This window comes from Capsicum annuum, chromosome 12, assembly GCF_002878395.1.
Source record: "Capsicum annuum cultivar UCD-10X-F1 chromosome 12, UCD10Xv1.1, whole genome shotgun sequence".
NCBI lineage: Eukaryota > Viridiplantae > Streptophyta > Magnoliopsida > Solanales > Solanaceae > Capsicum > Capsicum annuum.
The window spans coordinates 50,288,298-50,309,481 of NC_061122.1; the positions used below are offsets into that span (position 1 = coordinate 50,288,298).

The 21,184-nt window shown below is 30.1% G+C and overlaps 1 long non-coding RNA gene and 6 other non-coding genes across 7 annotated transcripts; all 7 read right to left on the reverse strand.

The window, feature by feature from the left end:
- Window positions 1–7,890: 7,890 nt before the first annotated feature.
- LOC107851500 lies at window positions 7,891–11,064 on the reverse strand. The gene is made up of 2 exons (XR_001669045.2): window positions 10,340–11,064; window positions 7,891–8,315 (listed from the first exon to the last, which is right to left on the reverse strand). It is a non-coding gene; the product is annotated as an uncharacterized LOC107851500 (long non-coding RNA).
- Window positions 9,197–9,320, reverse strand: LOC124890003. Its single transcript, XR_007048902.1, has one exon. It is a non-coding gene; the product is annotated as a small nucleolar RNA SNORD14 (small nucleolar RNA).
- LOC124890002 lies at window positions 9,462–9,585 on the reverse strand. The gene has a single exon (XR_007048901.1). It is a non-coding gene; the product is annotated as a small nucleolar RNA SNORD14 (small nucleolar RNA).
- LOC124889999 lies at window positions 9,727–9,850 on the reverse strand. The gene has a single exon (XR_007048899.1). It is a non-coding gene; the product is annotated as a small nucleolar RNA SNORD14 (small nucleolar RNA).
- On the reverse strand, window positions 9,912–10,012 carry LOC124889966. The gene has a single exon (XR_007048877.1). It is a non-coding gene; the product is annotated as a small nucleolar RNA snoR99 (small nucleolar RNA).
- Window positions 10,293–10,415, reverse strand: LOC124890001. The gene has a single exon (XR_007048900.1). It is a non-coding gene; the product is annotated as a small nucleolar RNA SNORD14 (small nucleolar RNA).
- LOC124889998 lies at window positions 10,637–10,761 on the reverse strand. The gene has a single exon (XR_007048898.1). It is a non-coding gene; the product is annotated as a small nucleolar RNA SNORD14 (small nucleolar RNA).
- Window positions 11,065–21,184: the final 10,120 nt, after the last annotated feature.

Below are 21,184 nucleotides of genomic sequence, written 5' to 3' on the forward strand. Positions count from 1 at the left end.
AAATTTCTTACCCCTCCCTTACTATCTTTTTTGACAACCTCAACCCCCACCTACCAACCCCCCTCTCCCAAAAAAAAATATTTTTTAAATGTATTTTTAAAATAAAATTTAAATTTTTTTCTTATCCCACCCTTCTTATCCTATTCGTTCTCATTGTTTTTGTTAAACATAGACAAATACTTTTAGAAAATATATATACTTACCCAATTTGCATAACGAACACAAGACTATGCATAATAAACAACTTATTTTTCTAGAAAACTTTTTCTCTTCTTCATATCGAACACTCCCTAAAAAAAAATACTTTTCAGGGTCAAAAATAATTTTCTAAAACATATTTTTACGATTTAGCTAAACATTAAAATGTATCTGAAAAAATATTTTTTCATTCACCAACCAAGCTATTTTTCAAGTGAGAAACCAACTTATTTTTCAAGAAAACATTTTCTAGGAAAATATTTTCCAGAGAAAACATTTTCATTCATACCAAACACACCCTTATATTTCATACTTTCTCTTATTTCACATTATTTCTCTAATTTATTTTTATAAATCATTTAAAAATTAAATAAAATATTATTATATTTATTCATTTAACCGAATTGATTTAAAAGTTTAATAATTTAATAAAAGCACTCTCACAGGCATTTTATCAAACATATTAAGGGCATAGTGTCTCCAAAATCAAAATCAAATACCAATTAACCATTCCAATGCAACCAAGTATCCAAACAACCCTTAAAATATGTAAATACATAATTAAAACATGGTTAAACCACCTGATATATTCGTCTATTGTGTGCTATATTCATCTGTTACAATACATAGTTGCCTTTGACATTTGCGGCATTAACACATTGATTTGACCCAAATTCAAATTTTTTGTAGATGTTATTCCCTCAATACACCCAAATGTTATTGTATATTTTCTATATCTTATACCTTAATTAAGAATGAATCTTACCTTATTTAGGAGTATATCCTTTTGTTATTTGTACCTTATTTAGGAGCCTTAAATTGATTTAGAGATGACTTGTAAATAAGCAATCGTACCTAGGGGTGGGCATGGTATGGCATGATTATGGCATTTGAAAATTCGGTACGATAATTTCAATATTCGACTTTTAAAAATATTATACCAATACCATACCATTTTAATTCGATATGGTTCAATAATTTGATGTTCGATTTCGATATTTTATGGTAATCGATAACCATAGTTTGTTTAACTTCAACAATATATATTTGTATACTAAAATATTATTACTTTAACTTTTCAAAAGTACGTCTCAGTTATATTGTAATTACATATGTACAAATATCCAAAAAAAAAAAGTATAAACAATTCTTTTTGTTAGTTAATTACACAAGATAGAGTAACCAAAGTTTCAATGTCTATTTTTATACAAATACTATGTTTTATACCAAATACTATGTCTTAACACACACACACATATATATATACATAGAGAGTGAGGGAGAGAGAGGGGTTATTTATGTAACTGTATATTTCGGTATGATATTCAGTATTTCGTTATGTTATTTATAAATACCAAACATCATATCATATACCCAAAAAAATTAAAATATATACATATCAAATATCATAATACCAAAATTATGATATCAAAAAAATTTATGATAATTCGATACATGCTCACCCCTAATTGTAACTAAGTTTTATTCATTCAATATACATTCAGTTTTCATTATTGAATCATTAGTAAATTCGTCAAGAAATTCAATTGTTCATTCAAGAAAAGAAAAAATAAAATTTTCCTTATTCAATTTTATGTCAAACTTCCTTCAAATTTTTAACATAAATAAATAGCTTTATTAATTATTCTTCAACTTTTTTTAATACATTCTTTATTTGCATTGAAGTTCCATCAGCATTGTTGGAGCTACACAAACTTGCAAAATAGTGAATCTTTGATTAATCTATTTAGGTCCCAAAATAGAACTGTTTATTGCTGCCCTCCCCAATATTACTTGTCCACAATATTAAACTATATAGCCTAAATACTCGACAATTTATAAAATCACGATAAAGTTCATTATTTCTTTTTCTTTGTCCATACTTAAATTCTTTTTGGAAAAAAATAAATATTATAAAGTTACAAAAACACTCGCCCATTATTAACTTTAATATTGATGGATAAAACACACTTTAGGCACAATATGTCTTCAATTTTCTCAATTTAATCGATATGGATAAATATTTAGACAATAATAAAAAACAGTAGTTATTTATGGATTCTTATCTATGTCTATAATCTATGGGTGTGTTTGATATGATGGAAAATATTTTCTGGAAAATGTTTTCCTATTTTCCCTTGTTTGGTTGCAATAAAATATTTGAAAAACATTTTCCATAACAACTTATTTTCCTCAATTTGAGGGAAAATGACAAATGTGACTTATGACCCCACCCTCATTCCTCTTCTCCACCCCAACAACACTCATTTTTACGTGACTTAAAAAATTCACATTTCTCAAAAATTTACATTACTCAGAAATATTTTTTACTGTGTTTTGCTTTAATTTTTCACTGCTTAAAATAAAAAATAGTGAAGCCCGAATTTTTTCATTTTCAATGTTCGTTGAATGTATTGTTATTTTCATATGCATAGAGGAAGACTTACCTATGTTACTTTTGCTAATTGCAGAGGTTGAATAAGCTTGTCGTTCCGTTATATTTTTATTGATTGTAGTATCTTGAGATTGTCCTGACAAAATATTGAAAAGTGTCTCCTATATCTGCTAATTAATAGTTGCTTAAATTTAGTGATTGTAATATTTTTGTATTTGATATTGATATTATTTGTTATGCTTAAATTAGTTCTTACAAGTTGTTGAGTTGCTAGAGACACTGATATACTAGTTAACAGTTAGTAGTATTTTCTAAAAAAAAAAAAAATCACTCACTAATCAAACACTAGAAAATATTTTTTTAAAAAAATAGTCTCTACCCACCAACCAAACACCATAAAATATTTTTCGAAAAATATTTTTCACTCACCAACCAAACATGAGAAAATAAGTAGAAAACCAACTTATTTTTCAGGAAAATATTTTTCAAGAAAACATTTTCCATGGAAAATATTTTCCATCATACCAAACACACCCTATATCTATAATCTATATCTATAATCTATAATCTATAATTTATATCTATAATCTATATCTATATCTATCTATATCTATATCTATAATATATTAAAAGTGTAAACGACCTTACAAATATTGTTTGAACTTTTTGCCCTTCATTAAAAGTCTTTGCTTTAGACAAAATCATCTTTTCACTATTTTTTCTAATATTTAAGAGTTAAAAATTAATTAAATATATTTATGGTAAAACCTTTTCTTATTAGAAATCATCACAATTAATGATTTTTCCTAATATTTAAGTGTCAAAATTAATTAAATATATTTATGATAAAACTTTTCCTTATTAAAGTCCTAAAATTTATGATAAGAGATTCTGGATTTGTTCAATTCACCGTGTGTTTGATGTTCTCAATATGATCATGGAGAAGTTTTCTCCCGGACAATAGCAAGGGGAAAAGAAGGTATGATCAACTTTGGTTGCAAACTAGAATATGCATTACCCTCTATTTTACTTTTTGTTTTTTATAGTTTTGTTCATGAGTTTTAGGGAATAGATCCCTTCCGCTACTACTTTCTCCATTAATCTTCGATAGACGTATTTGATATGTGCCATACGAACAAAAGATCTGGTTTGAAATTATTTTATTGTTCATCATAAATTTCTTTAGCGATTATTTTTTACAATTTCTTACTATTGAAGTTATCTAGGACAAGGAGAGAACAAAGTGCATATAGATCTTATTCCTATCTCACGAAGGTAAAGAAGTGGTTTTTAAAAGATCCCAAATCAAATAAAGTTAAGTATGAGTAATTGTCTCAAAACTATTTGTAATGATAATAACTTGGTGTCTTTTTCCACTTATCCCTGAGATAGATCATACTCCCTAAAATCACAAAATTGATCAGTGTAACAGAGAAGCTACTAGCATCTCCACAAAATTGCACGAAGAAAATCTTATGTTTTAACATGCCTCACATCAAGTTTCAGAAGTTCCAATATAAATCAAAATGGAAAAGAAGGTTTTCCAAACTAGCAATATGAATTCAGATCAGAATCCTAAGGATATTTGAGAAAAGGAGCAAACTTGTTGAGTCTATTACGAAAAAGGTAGCCTATCTGTGCAATGCTCGAGCCCCTGCAGACATTCAAGAATATATATAGCAGCTGGAGCATTAGGTTTGTTATATTTTCTATCCTTTAGTTTTAATGTATCGATGTAGAATGCATTTAGTGTTATGAATGTTAAAAAACTCTATTTTGGTGAGTATCGATGAAGGGGTACAATTGAAAAATTATACTACTTCCTTCGTAATTGTTACTCCCTCCGTTTCGGAATAAATGAATTGTTGGGGTATTTATTGGTGTTTCAAAATAAGTGAATCACTAAATTTTTTTTTCAAATTTACCCTTATGATTTGACAACTAATTAACTTTTGGAAAGGTATAACAAGGTCAGCTTTTTCTTTTTAGGGGTAAAAATGAAACGTTGTGTTAAATTTATATCTTTAATATTTTTTTCTTAATCTGTGTGTCAAAATCCAACAATTCATTTATTATGAAATGGAGGGAGAACATTTTACTTTTTGAAAGTCAATTTAACTTATTTTTATAACTAAACTATAGTTATTTTGATATTCTAGAATCAAAATTTAGACATCCAAATACATTTCGGAAACTACTATAAATTAGCAAGATTGAAAAATAAGTTTTCTGCATATATATAAATTGTTGAATTATTTACGCATACATAAGATTTCTTGTTATTTTTTTATTAGAATTTCTAGATCCACTACTAAATCTAATTGTAGACCAATATGCCAATATATAGGAGCAACATTAGATTGAAATTTTGTAAAAAAAACTAAAAAAAAAATCAGTCTTTAGGACGACTAAATACTTAATTGGCGTCGAATACGATTTTCAATACACAATTATTTATTAAAGGGATAAATTTTCCCATCAAAATATCGATCTGGTTCACTATTTTGTCCTCTAAATTAATTTAAATAAAAATTAAAAATTATTGTGCAACACACTTAAAAGTCAAAATCAGTTTCTCACAATTTTTCTAATTTTAAGAGTTGAAAATTAGTTAAATATTATAGTAAAATCTTTCCTTATTAGAAGTTATCTGAATTAGTGACAACCAATATCTTTTTCATTAGTTTAAGAATATTAAGTCAACTAAAATTGATTTTAAGAAGATTTGAGAAATCTAAAAATAAATATAAAAGTGTTAGAATAAGAAAAAAAATATAAAAAGTACCAAATTTTAAAAAGTTTTAAGTAAGAAGAATTTATTTTAAAGATTTAACTTTAAAATTAATAAATTATTTTAAATATAAAAAAACTAAAAAAAAAAGTCATACTACAAATATAGTTCAAATCGTCTCTTTTAGCCTCTAGCAGAAAGGAAAAGAGGTACTGGATGACAAACGCAAAAGTGTCAATTCATTAACCACTTGAAACTTCATGTGATAAAATATATATTATCTTATATTATTATATTAAAATGTGAAGGATCTTTAAAAAATATTTGAACTTTTTACACTTCATTAAAAACTTTCGCAATAAATAAAATCATCTAATTTTTAATAATCAAAGATTACACATGCAAGGTACGTGTTGTTAAATCTCATCCCTTTTGGAGCTAATTAATTCAAATTAGTTCTTCATTAAAAGTCTTTATTTTAAACAAAATCATCTTTTTATTATGTTTTTAATATTTAACAGTTGACAACTCTTACTTTTTTCATTAGTTTAAAAATTCTAAATCAACTAAATTTAATTTTAAAAAATTAAAAAGATCTAGAAATAAGTATAAAAATATTAGAATACGAAATTTAAGAAGTGTCAAATTTTTATAAGTTTTAAGCACCTAATAAAAATGTAATCAAAGATTTGGTAAAGATTTAACTTTAAAAATAAGAAAAAAAAATTAAATAAAGGAAAAAATGATCGTAGCATAAGTATTGTTCAAATTGTTGTGTATTTCTTTGGCTCTGGCAGCAAGGAAAAGAGATACTGCATCGCAAACACAAAAGTAATGATCCATCAACCACTTGCAAAAGTAATGATCCATCAACCATTTAAACTTTTGTACTACACTAAAATATATATGTACTTACACTAAAATATCTATTTTATGTTTACGTTATTACATTAAAGTGTCATAGATCTTTGAAAAGTAATTTGAACTTTTTGTACTTCATTAGAAAATTTTGTAATAGACAAATCATTTAATTTTGGGTCAAAATCATTTTTCCTTCTCCAACTTTATCTTAAAAATCAAACTCTCCATCAACTTTGAACAATAATCATACTCCCCTTTATCCTAATTTACTTTTTAAAATTTCTATTTTACCCTTTATCATTAACTTATTTTATTCTTTTTTTTTAACTTTTTAAAATCATCATATTTTCATTTGGAAAAATTCATATAACAAAATTTTCATAAAAACATAAACATTATTTATATAACAAAATGCTCATAAAAAACATAAACATTATCTTCTAGAAAAATAAAGTAAGAAATACTAATTAAGTATATAAGCTAATGATAATATTTATGAAGTAAATTAGCATAATAAGAAAATTAATTTTATTAATAATAATTAAAATTATAATATTTATTTTACAAGTGAAAATAATAAGTAATACTAATTTTATAAACATATTTCAATGCATATAATACAAACAATAAATGAAAGAGATAAGCCTCTAATACCACCCTGAACTACAATCAAAGTTGTTACGACACACTCAAACTTCACAGGACTCCTATTATTCCCTAAACTCAAATTTAGCATATTTTTATCATTTTTTTTTAGCTAATATGACATCTTTATTACATAAAATGAAATCTACATCAAAGATGTCATGCCATCTAGAATAATTGTAAAAAGATATCACGTTAGCCAAAAAAATTGACAAACACACACTAAAATTTAGTTAGGGGTAATAGGACCCCATGAAATTGACATCTGTCGTAGCAAATTTAGTCATAATCCGAGAGTACATATGTTTTTCTCAAATAAAAATAAGATCAAATTTTAAAAATTATATTTATTTATATAAATTATAAAATATGTAATATTCTATTAATGACAATCACAATTTATTTAATGATATAAACAATAAAAAATATCTCATACTAAAAATAAATGTTTTAATTTATCTGCTCAATTCGTGAAATCAAAAGAATGTATTATGTTCTTTTTCTACCCTTTAGTGTTAAATAAGTTGTACTAACATGTATATGTGATAACTTATCTTATCACTGTGGTATAAATGATGCGACAAATAATATTGAAACTTCCTAAACATCTAATTAAACGCAGGATAAATATCATAAATTTCATCTTTAAATTATTATAATTATACCTCACACCAAACAACTCTTTAATACATATAATACTAAAATAATAATCTTAAAAAATATTGAATTTTATAATAAATTTATAAAAAGTATTAATTTGTCTATAAAGTTAATAAACTTAAATAAAATGCTATAAATATCCATGTTAAAAAAATATTTTTACATATAATATAAAAAGATATTACATAAATATAAAATTGAAATTATAAAAACAAAATAAACATTGCATAAGATAAAAGGGGAATATGATTATAATTCAATGTTAAGGGAAAGTTTGATTTTTTAATCTTGGAGAGTAAAAGTGATGTCACCCTTTATAATCAAAAGTTGTGCGAGTCACGTGCGGTTTAACTAGTATGACAAATTGAACAAGATGGTAATTGCATTATGTGAGATTTGGTTGGTTAAAATCATTACTAAACTAAATAAATTGACTCGAATTATATTGTAACCAACAATGCATAAAAATTTATCAAATACAGCTTGGTTATAATTGTGCTTGTTTCATGGAAGTGAAGGGGCTCATATCAAGTGTATTTATAGAAGGTTCATTGTGAAGAAAACTCATGTTGAATGGGATCAAATGAATAGAACAAAGATGCACAATAAGGTTAATAATTAAAGCCACCAACTACTTTGAAAGAAACGGGCAACAATAGCAGAAACACGTTACTATGCATCTTCATCTACCGAACCCATGCAAAGATGAGAAATTCTTCACTCTATCCTCTCTCTTTTTAATCATAGCCCTCACAATAAGTTTTACAATATTCTTCTTTGATCATCAATTGAGCAACACAATTCCAGATATCTCCGGCTTGTCACCTACAAAACCTTACCTTCAACAATTTCTTACAAATAACATCGATAAAATCTTGAATTGAACTAAGCAAGAAACAGCCTAAGATAAAAGCATCATAGCCCTGCTAAAGAACTTACGCAGCAACTGTTTTGGGAAACAAACCTTTGGATCGACATCATGGGCCAAACCATTCATCAACAAAACAAAATGTAGTCAACACTGGTCAAAAGAAGAGAGATACACAAAAATGAAGTCAACACTGGTCCTAAGAGGATAGACACATAGTAGTGTTATAAACATATAGTTAGTTTGTATTCAAAGCAAGGAAAGAAAATCATACACCAACTATCCTTTTGATCTACTTTCCTTCTATAATCTTCAGAAGTTTAGCTATAGCTAGAATTAAAGTCGCATAGCGAAAAACTAAGTTGCTCAGACTCTTCAAAAATGTCTACGGGTGCATGTCGGATCCTCCAAAAATAGTCTATTTTTGAAGGATCCGACATGGTTGCAGCAACATTTTCGAAGAGTTCGAGCAACTTAGGCGAAAAAGCCTCGGGCATTCAAGGAAGGATAGAAGCAGTGTATGAGTGTATGCTCTCAAGCCTGGCGAAGGCGGAAGCACGTAGGCGGCCACTGCAAATGTCTTGAGAAACAAGCCTTAGGATCTATCATCATGGGCCAGAAAGATGTTCATCAAGAAAACAAAAGCAAGTCAGCACTATCCTAAGAGGAATTGCACATACAGCAGCTTTATAATAAACAGTCTCCTATTCAAAGCAAGAAAATGATCATACATTACACCCTATACTATAATCAAGTTGTTCGTCCATCCTTCTAATCTCCTATCTTTCTATTAAATCAAATCACATGATATAGCTAAAACAAAAGTCACATTAAAATATGCCTTGGACATCCAAGGAAGGATAGAAACAGCACAAGCTCTCAAGCCCGGCGAAGGTGAAAGCACTTACGCGGCCACTACGAATGTTTTGAGAAACAAGCCTTAGGGAATATCATCATGAGCCAAAAGGTAGATGTTCATCACAATAACAAGAGCATAAAACACTAATACTAAGAGGAGGTACACATACAATAGTGTTATAGTCCATCTCAATTCAGAGCAAGAGAGAATCATGCATAGCCAAATTAAAGCAAGATAATGAATAAGACTCAGACATCCAAGGAAGGATAGAAGCAGCATATGCTCTCAAGCCTGGCGAAGGCGAAAGCACTTAGGCGGCCACTGCGAATGTTTTGAGAAACAAGCCTTAGGGAATATCATCATGAGCCAAAAGGTAGATGTTCATCACAATAACAAGAGCATAAAACACTAATACTAAGAGGAGGTACACATACAATAGTGTTATAGTCCATCTCAATTCAGAGCAAGAAAGAATCATGCATAGCCAAATTAAAGCAAGATAATGAATAAGACTCAGACATCCAAGGAAGGATAGAAGCAGCATATGCTCTCAAGCCTGGCGAAGGCGAAAGCACTTAGGCGGCCACTGCGAATGTTTTGAGAAACAAGCCTTAGGATGTATCATCATTGGCTCTACAAAAACAAAACACAACAAGAAAGCCAGGACGCAAAGCAATTTCTTTAAACCAATCAAATTTGTGCCATCCAATAATGATCAGCAAAATACACACATTGTGATGCTGACAAAGTGATGAATGAATTCAATTATCAGGGACTTGTTCTTCCCTAAAGCAACTATTTCATTGCTAAAGAGGCAGACTTATAAGTCCAAAATCCCCTGATTTCATATGCAAAGGGTGCACACTTCATCAAATGCTATGATCTTTATCCATACAAAGCCATAAAAACACCTATTTTAGTTACATAAATGATAGTTTCAAAAGCAAAAGCATCACAATATAGCAAAAGTTTTCACAAAACGATGATATAACTAAGTGAAATATCAATTCATTTTCTACACTATGTCAAAAAGGGCGAAAACACCAGTTTCTTCAGAAGCAAAATATACAAGTGGCGTCTCATACATCCAAGGAAGGAGAAAAGCAGCATTAACTCTCAAACCTGGCGAAGGCGAAAGTTCTTATGCGGCCACTGCGAATGTTTGAGAAACAAGCCTTAAAATTTATCATCATAGACACCATATATTTACATCATACCAAATATAATCCAAAGAGGGGGTTCTTGGGAGGATTATGAGTGCGCAGACCATACCCAAAACTTGTGTTAGTACATGAAGGCTGTTTCCAATAGACACCATATAATTAAGATTATAACAGAAGAATTAACCAAAAATGAATAAGCAAATTAAAGGTCCAAGAAAAATAAGTTAAAGAAGAAAAAAAGGGGAAGATATGGTGGGATCTCAGACATCCAAGGAAGGATAGAAGCAGCATATACTCTCAAGCCTGGCGAAGGCGAAAGCACTTAGGCGGCCACTGCGAATGTTTTGAGAAACAAGCCTTATCAATTCATCATCACAGATCAACCCCACAATGAAAAAAACTCAATCTTGCTTCATTTACCAAAAAAAAACAAAAAGAAACACCCACAATTGAAAAGATTTGACATTAAAAATACCCTACAATGAAAAACACTGGGGATTGATTGAATTTTTATTTTTTAAAAAAAGTAAGAGATGGCGGGCAGGGGTGCCTTGGCTGCGATGTATGTTGAGATGAGGAATAGGTTGAATTTATAAAGGGTTGGGCGGAAAAGAAGTAGTACTAGGGTTTTTGAGGTTTTAGGGTTTTGCTCTTTCTACGGCGGGTATTGGACAATAGAACAATCTAGATCCTGCTGACGCATTCGGGTCGTGGCCGGTTTCTACCGAAATTAAGTGGGAGGTGATAAAAATGTCTTTAAAGTAAAAATGATAATAATTTTAATGTAAGGTTAAAACTTTATTTAAACTTTTCCTTAAATTAATTGAGTTGTAAAATATAATTTTTAAAAAATTATTAATTTTTTAAAAATAATTTTTTAAGACCAACTCTAAATTTTAAATTAGAGAATTATTTTTTCTTATCTTTTCAATCTTTCTTCTATTTCTTTATTTTTCTCTCTAAATTTTTTCTCAACATCTTTTCTTATTATTATTTTTGTTTTCTCTCTCTAGATTTTTCTTTTCCTTCCTCTTCTCTTCTTCTTTTTCTTTCTCTTTTTATTTCATTCTTTTTTTTTTAATCTTCATGGAATAATTTTTTTTAAAAAATGAGAACTTTAAAAAAAAATTGATTTCTTTTAAAAATAAATGAAGAAATAATTCAGAAAATTCAGCAACTACGAAAGTTGCTACAGCAGTTACGGTAATTACTGAAACAACTACTATTAGTTATTATATTACAACAATTATTGTAGTTATTGCAGCAACTATCGAAATTGCTACAACAACTATTGAAGTTGTTGTAGCAACTTCGACTGTTGTTGTTGCAACTTCGATGGTTGTTGCAATAATTTCGATATTTATTTAATTTCTGAAAAAAAAATATGATTGGAGGAGAAACCGACGGAAAAGTGATATTTATGATAAAAGGAAAGGTGATAGTGCTAGTGGTGACACCGAAGGAGATGATGACATTTGTTGTGGTGTTGATAGGGATGATGGTGGAGAAGAAAGAAGAAAAATAGGCGATAGTTGTGTAGAGAAAAGAAATGATGGTGTATCTGAAAAAGGTAGCAATGGTAGTGATGGTGACAGTGGAGGAAGGGGAGGTAGTGGCAGTGGCAACGACAAAAAGGGTGTGGAGGAGTGGTGATGATGGTGGTGTAGATCTTTATGTAAATAATAAAATTTGAGGATTTTAAATTTTTCATTAACACTAATCTTTAAAATGTCACATCTACTCAATATTTAAGACTCGTTTCACTTTTTTTAGTTTTGAAACTTTTTTGTCAGCCTTGATTAATTTGCCTCGATTTTTATTACTCCTATGTTTATTTAAACTTGTCACTACTTCATTTTTGGGGGGTAAAAAATATAAACTTTGATTGATATTTTATGATGTATCTTTTTATTCTATTGATATGAGAAGAATTGCAACTTATAACATTTTTTATATAATTTTTGATCATTTAAATTTAAATTTTAAGATATTAAGCTATACATCTTAAAATATAGATCAAAATTCATGCAGATTAACTTTAGGAAGAGAAATAATGATAAGTAAAAGTGAATGGAGAAAGTATTTCTCTTGATAGGCTGCATTTTTGTTTTTATAAAAGCTTTAAAATTGGATTATTTATACAAAAAAAATAAATAACAAATGCATTTTAGAAAAACTACTTTGAAAGAGGAGCAACTTAAGGGATAAATCCAGAAAATTGTAGTTATTGTAAGTTCAGTTATGTTGTGCATCATATCAATGTGGAAGGCTTGAGTTTTCAAGTCATCCTCGGGAGAGATTGTTTCAAGTAACTAAGATCTTTGTTTCAAGATAATGCTGAGATCGACGAGGATGTCACACACCATTTTCAATGGTGGATACGCGAAATGAGCTCCTGGGGTCTTGTGTGATAAGCAAGTATCACCTAAGTTGAAAGGTAAGTTCTACAGTGTGATAGTTAGACCGACTTTGTATATGGAATGAAATGTTAGCCTGTCAAAAGTCTCATGATTAGAAGATGAAAGTCGAGAAGATGAGAATGTTGATGTGGATGTGTGGTCATACTAGGAAAGAAGAGATTAGGAATGAGTAGATACGGAATAATGTAGGAGTGGTCCCCATGATGAACAAGATGGGGGAAGCGCGATTGATATGATTTGGGCATTTGAGAAGGAAGAGTGTAGATCCCACAGTAAAGAGGTGCGAGTAATTGCAGTGGCAGGCACTAGGAGTGGAAGAGGCAGGTTCAAAAGACATCACCTTACCTAGGACATCACCTCAGATAAGAGAGATTAGAGTTGGCATATTTATTATGATGGATGTTTTATTCCTTTCGCATTTCATTTAAAAGAGAAAATGGTTTTGCCCTCTTAAAACTATTTCAAAAGATTTGAGAAAATTTTAAAATAATTTTAAGAAATTCACAAAGTTGCCACTTGATTTTTATAGAAAAAATCAAGAAAAAAACTTAAAAGAGTTTCAAAGGTTCAAAAACTGAAATAAACCTTTAAAACTAGAGAAATTGGATAAGAATTCAATTAACGCCCTAAGAAGGTTTTTAAGGCACTTAGGAGCATTTGTTTAAAACGGTTTACCAAAAAAAAAACTAACTTGACTAACTAAAAGTGGCTAATTTTTACAAAGACTTGATTTTACAGAAAATATTAAAATCACTTATTTACGTATTTAAAATAACATTTATTCATTTAGATAGGAAGATATTCTACTTGAATTAAACTAAGTTTTTATTTTTCGGACTTAAGAGGAAAATGAATTTGAAATTTTAAGAGAAAAATAATTTTTTATTTTTATGGGAAAAGAAGAAGATTATATAATTATTTTTTCTTATTATTAATCATTATTACGGAAAGTCAATTTTGTTATAGAAAATACCTTTGAAAAAATGTTAAGAGAGTATTAAATTAAAAGTATCTTATTAATTATGGAAAGTTAAAACTTACAAGAAAATTTAGCTTCTTGAGTTTGAAGAAAGTTACTTTAATCCAAATCGACTATTAGTTATATTAACATAACAAATGCCATTTTGAAATAAAATTCTTAACCTTTAAAAGAACTCGTTTTAAGGAGGAAAACGAAGGAACCATTTTAATTCGTTTTAGACAATATAAATTATGTGAGAAAATTATGAATTAAATAAAAGAAAACAAGATAAAATAAAATAACAACACTTTAGGAAATTTATATAGGTTAATTGATTAAAATATTAGTTAATACAAATAAACAATAAAAGCTACAAAAATAATACTTCCTCCGTTTCAAAAAGAATGACTTGCTTTCCTTTTTAGTCCGTTTAAAAAAGAATAACCCCTTTCTTTTTTTGACAATATTTTAATTTCAACTTTTCACATGACATGTTTAGGATCACAAGATTAAATGACATTTTGATACATTTGACACAACTTTAATTTAAGGCCACAAGATTCAAAAGTCTTTTTTGTTTTCTTAAACTTTGTGCCAAGTCAAAGTAGATCATTCTTTTTGAAACGGAGGGAGTACAAGAATTAAAATTGGGCCTTTAATTAGACAATCAATAAAGTAAAAATTACCTATATAACGACATGTTTACTAGTATTTATCAAAAATCCCAACTATTTTCTAAATAACAGAAAATCCCAACTTTTAGCCTTTGTTGATACTTATAACTTATGTTAGATACATCCTACAGATACATGTAATAATTAAACTAATTAGCACATTTTAAGGGGTGTAACGGCTAACTAGCATTAATGTAGTAATTAACCTAACTAATTATGGTAAAAACTCAATAAAATCTCATGAAAAAAGGTAATTTATTTGTTATTCCAACTTTTTAAATAAATTCTCTTCCATAATCAGTTTCCAAACTATTTGTACGACTTTTTTTTTGTTTTTTCTTGATTTTGTTATAGCTTTAGCTACCAACTCTTCTGTCGTTCTAAATTCTTGAGCTACTCCGCTGTCGTCGGTGGTTGATGATGGAGGTTGTAGAGGAGTTTTCGGCTGCTCCGTCGAAGTTGCCGGCGCTGGCGACTGGTCCATTAGGGTTTCGTTTTTTATGGAGTGTGGAGCTTGTTCTTTTATGAAACTTTTCCTAGTTATAATTCTAATTGTTATGCTCCTTTGTTGTTGCTCGATGTGAAGGGGAACAAGATCATTACAGATTGCAAAAATAGTGAAGTTAAGCTTGAGTAAATTTACAAAGACAAGTGTACTCTAATTTCAGTTGTGGCAAGGTATGTCATTGGGCATTACTTCAATTTCTATGTGAAAAGATCGGACAAGAAAAGGTATGTATCTTGTTTAACGTATCAGAAGTAGTTAATTATCTCTTGTTTAATAGATTATGTATCTAACATAAAATTGATTATTATTTTACGTAATACTTTTGTAGTTATGTTAAGTTGGTTGAGATACATATTTTACCACACATGATACTTTTTTCATATTCTTGTACCTCTGGTAATCGATTGTGTATAAATATGTATCTTGTGATGTTTTAGTTTTAGTGATATAAGTATACGAAAGATTATGCAGTGTATGTACCTCTCATTATTTTTTGTGCACAATGGTGTAACGTATGTATCTCTCATTATTTTTTTCAGTACATTAAAATACATCTTATTTTTTTGTAACAGATTATGAAATTTTTTTGGTATGATTGCTGCTATGTCATAAAATATCGTTCAAGGCCTTAACACTAGGCGCAAAAGCTGTTCTGTATAACTTATTTGAAAATTTTGCCCTACTGTTATATTTAGTTTCTAAGTTTGACCTTGTTCCTTACATGGATTTGCTGGTTCCTTAATCTAAAACATACTCCTACAGATTGGTCGAGCAGTTGTCTATGGCATGGCAGCTAAGGGAGAGCGCGGGGTATAGCAGGTTATTCAAATGTTAGCTCAAGAACGAAGTTGAGTTGACAATGGCACTTTCTGGCTGCTGTACTTTGGACGACATTACCAGAAGCCACGTGAAAACAGAAAAAGAAATGCTCCATTGTAGAATGTAGTTTCACCCTGTAGAATTAGAGTCAAACAAAGACGAATATCTAAATCTTCAACATTAATGTTAACTAATCTCTCTGCCAAGGAACACAATTTCTTTAAATAATAGAGAATTTCTCTAAAGTGAACACAATTCAAGACTCGATGACATGATAAATTTGTTCTTTATTTTCTCTTCAAAGAGCATACTTTCATTTATTGGAAAGTTTAAACTCGTGACGTAGATCCAACTCACACTATCACGTGTTATGTTGTTACCACTAAAATAAAGTTTTGGCGACAAAGACATACAACGCACAACGATAAGGAGCACATGCAATCAATGTTATACCTTCATCAGGGACTCATCCAGAACCCAAGGCAGAGAACATTGTAAAGTGCGATTCATTTTTCTCCATTTTGATGTACAATATGTTTTACCTTGGGAATATTTTAAACAACATTAAGCAAAATAGTCGTAAAATGATCTAGTCAGTGGATAATATTCTCTTGTTAATTTATGCCAAGCACAAACTTGATAGAATCTTTTTTATAACTGTAATTTATGTAGAAACAAATTCATCAGCAAAATTTGCCTCAACACACTTCAACAAAACAACTATTTGAATGAAGTACAAAGAAGATGGAAAAAGTAGTTAAAGTTTGAAATAGGTAACTCTCATATGAAGAATCTGTGCTATTGCTGCATCAAGAAACTATGAACAAGAATAATGGAGCAAATGTAGCACGAGCAGCAAACACTTGCCCTACTAAATCAAAGGCACAAAACGTGCACCGCATAATATTCATACATGTAAGTACCGCATTAGCAAGCCTTGATTTAAAAAACATAACATAAGAAAACCTAGAGGTTTATAAAAACTCATCTAGCCTAAAGAATGGCAAAGAAATGTCAATCCAAATTTTTGCACATCACTGATAATACATGAGCTGCTCAGCAGCAAGATTCTGGTAACCACCATAATTATGACGCCCCAAATTTTGAACCTCAGACGCTACATGGTGCTCATGACCCCGATGGACCACAAGCTAACCCTTTCTGATATCTGTAACTGAGCACTACATAATATACTGAAATAAATGCAAAAAACTGACAAAAACTTGCCAGAAGGTTCAAATACTTAAAGTACAACTAAAATAAAACTGGATAAGATCTATCAACATCAAAACTAAAATATCTGTCTGAATAACTAGTCTGAAAACTCCGTAGTCTAAAAGCCTCTAAACTATCTAGATAAGGAGTTGATGGAACATGTCCCCAACTAACTCCAACTATTAAAATACTGAAACTAGTAATAAAATTAAATAAGAACCATCCTTGAATGATGAGGACTCACTGCTAGGTCTACTATTGCTGACTGGAATTGAGCTGCTAAGTGTGCTCTAGATCTCGTGCTTTTGAACCTATGGTGTAAAATAAAATACCATAGCGCAAATGCGTCAGTACGTGGAGATGAGGTAAGGCTAAATGCAAGGGCTTATGCATGAACAATTACTTAGCTGAATAATATGAGAGTACTGAGTAAGGACATATGCATGAATGCACAAACCATAACTGAAATCACAATGACATTGAATACTGAGACTCGAATATTGTTTTACTGACGTCTGAACTCACTACTAATACTGAGATACTGAATAACTGAATCTACTCATATCAATAACTGAGTTCTGAGCTTGCTACTATCGACTGACTAAATCTGAGATCAAACCTCTCTAATAGATGATCTCTGAATCTACTAATAATGATAAGGAATGATTGTATCTGAGATCAGACTTATCTAGCGAAAGATCTCTGAATCTTTTAATAATAGAAATAATGGACTGAGTTTAAAATCATCCCTATCTAACAGGTGATCTCTAGATCTATTAGTACTAATACTGATTAACTTTATGTGAGATCAGACCTATCTAGCGGGTGGTCTATGAATCTATGGAACTATATAAGTTCCTTACTGAGATGGGTAACTGTATCTGACAGTCCTGATTTCTGAGTTCTGCTCTAAAGCCTGATACTAAAACTGCAACTATGTAAGTTCTCACTTAACCGACATGCCCTGAATCTGAGCTAGTGGGGTCCAACTTGTAACCCCAGCTAGAAGGGTATCAATACGCCACGGGTAAAGACCTTTGCTATGGTCAAGCCTTTCTAACGGATGACCCTGAACAGGAAGTCAAGCCTAAGGTAGTATGATATTTAAGCCTTAATCTAATGGGTAACACCTGGTCCTGCGCTGGCTAAAGTTCAGGGACTATTACTAACAACTCTTCCTCTCTAACGAGGAAGTCGTCATCCTTGCACTCGCTCGGTGCTAGTTACTACTCCCATCTGAAGGACTCTGAACTGATTCTTAACTGAACCTAGATTGATTGATCATACTGAGTAACTGAGTTAAGCTGAGTTCATTTGATTTCGAAGACTGACGAAATACTACTGAATCTAGTTATCTGACTGAATGATACTAAGTTCTGAATTGATTACTTGAATGCTACTGAGGTCTGAAACTGAATTCTTGAATAATACTAAGATCCGAGTTGAGTACTGAAATGAAGCTAGAATGCTAATGATACTTAAATTATTGAGATTTCTTAAGTTCTGTAACTGTCTGAGAGTACAGAGTTCTGTAACTGACTGAGTTCTACTAACCGTGGCTTGATTTAGAGTATCTTGAAACTGACACTGGCACTAGACTTGTAGCTAATTTATCGGGTATAAATACCCCCAAGACTCGATAACATAAAAGTAAAACATAATCATTCTTGAATAATCATAACCATGTACTTTCATTCACCATTACAATCATTAAAGCATCTTTTCAAGCACTTGGAAATCATAAACATATGATAGTATAGGGAGACATGCTATTGTCTCATACTACATTCAACAAGGTCTTGCATCAAACACTTAACATGCATTAAAGAAACACATAATTGGGGAATTTTATGCTAACATGACACAATTCATTCACTAAGGCTTTTCAACAAACACTTGGCATGCATGAGCTTACACACAATTGGAGATTTTTAGTCAACTGCTATAATAGCTCTAATTCCTTCACATAAACATTTTATCAAATATATGTGGATCATGCTTTGGTTATTCAACAATTCCTATACTTAATTGACATAAACAGATCACGTAACATGCAACTTGAAGAGGTTTATCATGAACATCACATGAATACCACATACTAAGATCAAAGCTTGAAACTTTGTAAATAAAACATGAATTAAAACTCAATAATAATATGAACTTCAATTTCAATACTCATAAATCATGAAAACTCATAAATATAAGATCTTTGAATTTAGAAAAGGATTCTTGAACTTCTTGGGTGGAAGGAACCCAAGAATCAACATCTGCATACCTTAGAAGATTCTTTCTTGAGAGTTCTTAAAGGAAATCCTTAGTCTTGTTCTTGATTTCTTGGCTAGGGTTCTTGCCCCTTTGAGAGAAAATATAATGTTCTTGAGAGAAAAGTGAGAAAAATAATGGAATAAGGGTTTATTGGGCATTTTATTTCGTGTTTAGGGCTGATAGGGGTCATGGAAAAAGTCTAAGATACCCTTGGAATTAAATAACAGAATCTGAAAATCTCAATTTTTCATGCTGGCGTGATGCGGTGAAATCGCGCCAGCCCACTGGAAACTGGACAATTGGGAAACTGGACCTTGGCGCTACGCGCCATAATCGCGGAGGCTCATTGGATTTTGACGATTGCTATTTTGGCTGACTCCACAACGCGCCAAAGTACCAGGTGGTACACTGTCTCACTAAAATGGCTCTAACTCTTCGTTCGAGTATCAAATTTGGGCGAATTTAGTATCAATGGAAAGCTTATTCAATTTTCCACATGATAAAAAATCAAAATCTAAAAAATTCACATAGAATAAAATATATTCATCTTTGAAGCAAGATCTTTGATATTCTAGAGACGAATTTAAATTAGGAGAAGTGTGGGGTATTGCAATAATAGAAAGCCTGGTTTGCTCCAGAAACACTTATTCTCATTGATGCTTGCTTCAGAGGATGTTAACCCTGAGATTGTATGAGGTCATGAACATCAGCCATCTTGTTTATAGCTAGCTACTGTTCATAAGTCAAAAAATTAGTGGCAGACAGGCCAAATGGCACTGCGCCTGGTGGAGGAAGAGGATTCAAAGCTGTTCTAGTTGGTGTTGGTTTGTTACCCTAAGAACATAAAAAATGCATAGATGAAAAAGATAAGCCTAAATGTTTTGACTGCTAGAATTGACTACAACAAACACACATCTAGAGCTATGAAAAACTTGTACATTTTCCTTGACATATTCAATAAATCTCTGACTGTTTTCAATACAATAGTTTGGTTTAATACAAAGTGTCATAGAGCTATAGATCCTTGGTGACATTAGTGGATAATACCTCATCATTACATATGGGGAAAATCTGCAAAGAAAAATATAGAGAAATGTGAACACCAAGAAAATATATATAGGCAATAACAAAAGATACATACATCTACAATAACACATTAACAGAGATACAAAATGCTTAAATTGTATCTATTGTTTTACAGAATATGTGTATCTGATAGAAATAATTGAATAAAAAAATAAAATAATGCAAGATACATATAACATATCCTTCATACAAAATATGTATCTTTAAGCTTACTAACATGGATCTTTGGTATGCTGATTTCACTAAAACTTAAAACCAAGAGTTAGATATGAAACTTAAACAGATAACAAGAGATACAAGATATCAAAAAAAAGTATCATGTATGTCTAAATATGTATCCAAGCCTAAAATTACTCAGATTTGAAATAACAAGAAATACATAAATCAACAATAACACAAAATCAGATATACAAAAAGCTTAAAATGTATCTGTTGTTTTACAGAATATGTATATTTGGTATAAATAATTGAGTCAAAATAAAAAATAATGTGAGATACATACAAAACACCCTCTGACACAATATGGTACACAATATGTATCATTTAACTTACTAACATATATCTTTGATATACTTATTTCACTAAAACCTAAAAAACAAGAGATACATATAAAAACATAAACAAAGAACAAGAGATACAAGAAATTAAAAAAAGTATTTTTAGTGCCTAAATATGTACTGGACCTAAAATTGTCCAGATCTGAACATGCAAATACCTCTGAAAGCACATCTCTATAAATAACTTCAATAACTTTTCTTATTTAAACTTCAATAATTTCCTTTCTGATTAAAATTTGCCTAACAAAATCAATCATTTTTCAAATATATATATATATATATATATATATATATATATA